Source organism: Cucurbita moschata, unplaced genomic scaffold (assembly GCF_002738365.1).
Source record: "Cucurbita moschata cultivar Rifu unplaced genomic scaffold, Cmos_1.0 Cmo_Scf00017, whole genome shotgun sequence".
NCBI lineage: Eukaryota > Viridiplantae > Streptophyta > Magnoliopsida > Cucurbitales > Cucurbitaceae > Cucurbita > Cucurbita moschata.
In genome coordinates, this window is record NW_019268533.1 from 3,924,456 (window position 1) to 3,927,634 (window position 3,179).

General features: G+C 29.0%; 1 non-coding gene across 1 annotated transcript; it reads right to left on the minus strand.

Moving 5' to 3' along the window:
- Positions 1–751: 751 nt before the first annotated feature.
- On the minus strand, positions 752–824 carry TRNAE-CUC. Its single transcript has one exon. It is a non-coding gene; the product is annotated as a tRNA-Glu (tRNA).
- Positions 825–3,179: the final 2,355 nt, after the last annotated feature.

The window sequence follows — 3,179 nt, forward strand, 5'->3', positions numbered from 1 at the left end:
ATATATATATATATATATATATATATATATATATATATATATATATATATATATATATATATATATATATATATATATATATATTAAGTGAGGAAGGGACTGAGTGGGGCGGAGAATTGGGTGGGATCGAGATTGAGAATATATTTTCTGTTGGATGAAAGTCTCACATCGGCTAATTTAGGGAATAGTCATGGGTTTATAATCAAGGAATATATTCTCGGTGTGAGGCCTTTTGGGGAAGCTGAAAACAAAGCTATAAGAGCTTATACTCAAAGGACAATATCATATCATTGTGGGGAGTCGTGTTCATCTGACATTTCTGTCTTCGGTTCCATTTATCTAATGGAAAAAAAATGTTCCCCACTTCCTCTCTCATTCCCGGTCTAATTGAGGAAGAGATCCCGTTCATCTGTTTCCTTGAATTTTAGGAGTGATATTCATTGGAAGGCAATTTTAGATGAAATTAAAATTTGAAAACCAACAAAGTTAAATTTGAAAATAAATAAAAGACAAGAAAAAATAAATTTGAAAATTAAAAAAAGTAAAAGGAAAGGCACCAAATTGAAAATAAAAACAAATAATTTTTGAAAATTTAAAACATTTAAAATTAAACGAAACCCAACAAAATAAATTAAAAAAAAAACCACAAAAATCAAACTTGAAAATAAATGGCAATAAAATAAAAATTGAAAATAAATAAAAGAAAAGGCAACAAAATAAAAATTGAAAAAGAGAAAAAAAAAAAAAGGATTTCCGTTGCCGGGACTTGAACCCGGGTCTTTCGGGTGAGAGCCGAATATCCTGACCAACTAGACTACAACGGATCATGCGATCGATTTTTCATATAAATTATATATTTACTACTTATTGTGAGCTACATTATTGAGTAATTTTTTTAAACCCCAAGTTTTGTTTTATTACCTTTGGGAAAAAACCTAACAACATTTATTTTTATTTTTTAAAAATTTGAATATATATATATATATATATATATATATATATATATATTAATTTCACCTTTATATTTCATATTCAAATTTCAATCGAGGATTAGTAAAGATTAAAATTTGAGGAAAAAAATGACTGGAATAGCCATAAAATCCATTAAGAACAAGTTACCGTTGATCTAAAATTGAGTTGATATCTGTAATGAATTTGAAAACTCGGAGGAAGTATATAATGATGATTCATATGAGTCAGCACAGGAATACTCATCTTCGCTGAAAGAAGAATTAGGAGGCCACAAAGATGGATGAATGATTATGAGAGTGGTTAATGTTTTTCGATGACCTGAAAATTCGCTTGACCCAACCTTGTACGGTTTGAGTTGAGTTCAAATAAATGAAAATTTTACGGGTTAGATTAATTCATGTGTTCTCCTAAAACTAGTTTTGATGAGATCGAACAAACTCGAATTTATTATTAACTTAAATAAATACATTTTTATTATTATTTTTTGTGATTATTTCTTCTCTAATAACTTTTAAAAATAATTTTTAATTATTATAAGATAATTTTTCAAAATATATACTCAAATTGAGCTGGAACTTTTAATAAATGTTTAAAAATAAATAAATTAATATTTTACTTTCATTAAAAATAATTTTTTTAATAAACTCAGCTCTAACCAATCCATCTTAAAAGGTTTATGATTGGGTTAGTGTTTAATAAGGATGGTTCACGTTCCAAAAATTTACGACTGGAATAATTTTATTATTTCTATAAAATGTTTTAATCGGATCCAACCCCTACTACAAACATGTTTAGTTTTTGGATATACTAAGAATCTATGTCTATGTCCGGAGAGTTTTGTTTTGTTTTTTTTTTTTTTTTCTTGTAAGACAATTGGGCAAAAATTCCGCAGACAGAACGTCCTAACAACTACAAAAATTTACGAAAGCTAGTTATTTCGATTCAGGCGTGTTGTAGAACGTTGTTCTTAGAGAAGACATATTCCATCAACATCGAGTTAATCGTTACTCCACTCTCCTAAACAACTCTCTTCAACACAACTTACGTGTAGTTAATCTCTCTTACGAATCCGTATCGACATATATGCTTAATGAATACGACATAAAAAGTATAAGATTCTTGATCGGTTAAATATCATCTGATTTTAACACGATAACCTGATATACTTGCTGATCTCCTGGACAAACATCGTCTTGCTCCTGCATTTCCATTGTTTTTTATACTTCTTATTATACTCTTCCACTGCAAACTTTGCAATTTCTTGTACGTTGGTCTCCTCAACGTTGCGAATTGGTGTCCATGTGATCCAAACAAAACCCTTTTTTGCATCAATCATGTTGTGATTGATGTGGTTCGATTGACCAACACAAGCAACTGCTCCTGAACTCATCGTAACTTTTAATATTATAGAGATGACTTTATTTAATCAGTAATTCGATATTTATAGGAGAACGAACGTAGAACGAGACAAAAATTTATTGGTATAGAAATATGGAATTTGATACTATTAAGACATATTTATTATATTTGTATTATATAATAAATAATAAAACATTAAATTAAAGCAATTAAAATTAAATTTGAATTACATCACTCTTCTCTCTCCTATTCATTTCTCCATTCAACAGAGATAATAAAATCTCATAATTTGTGTTTAATAATAACTTTTTAGGTAAATAAATAAATAAATAAATAAAATAGCATTTTAATTTATTCTTTTCAAATTTAATTAATATTTTTTTTAATTATATAACTTTAGTCTCAATCCATTACAATCATTGAAAGTTATTTTTTTTTATTGAAATTTGTGAGATCTCACCTTGATTAGAGAGAACGGTCATACGTAACAGATCGAAACAAACAATATTTACTAACAGTGGGTTTGGACTGTTACAAGTGATATCAGAGCTAGACACCAGACGGTGTGTCAGGGAGGATGTTGGCCCCTAAAGAGAGTAGATTGTGAGATTCCATATTGATTGGAGAGAACGGTCATATAAGTCGAAACAAACAATATTTACTAACAGTGGGCTTGAACTGTTACAAATGGTATCAGAGCCAGACACCAAACGGTGTGTTAGAGAGGATGTTGGCCCCCAAAGAGAGTAGATTGTGAGATTCCATATTGATTGGAGAGAACGGTCATATAAGTCGAAACAAACAATATTTACTAACAGTGGGCTTGAACTGTTACAAATGGTATCAGA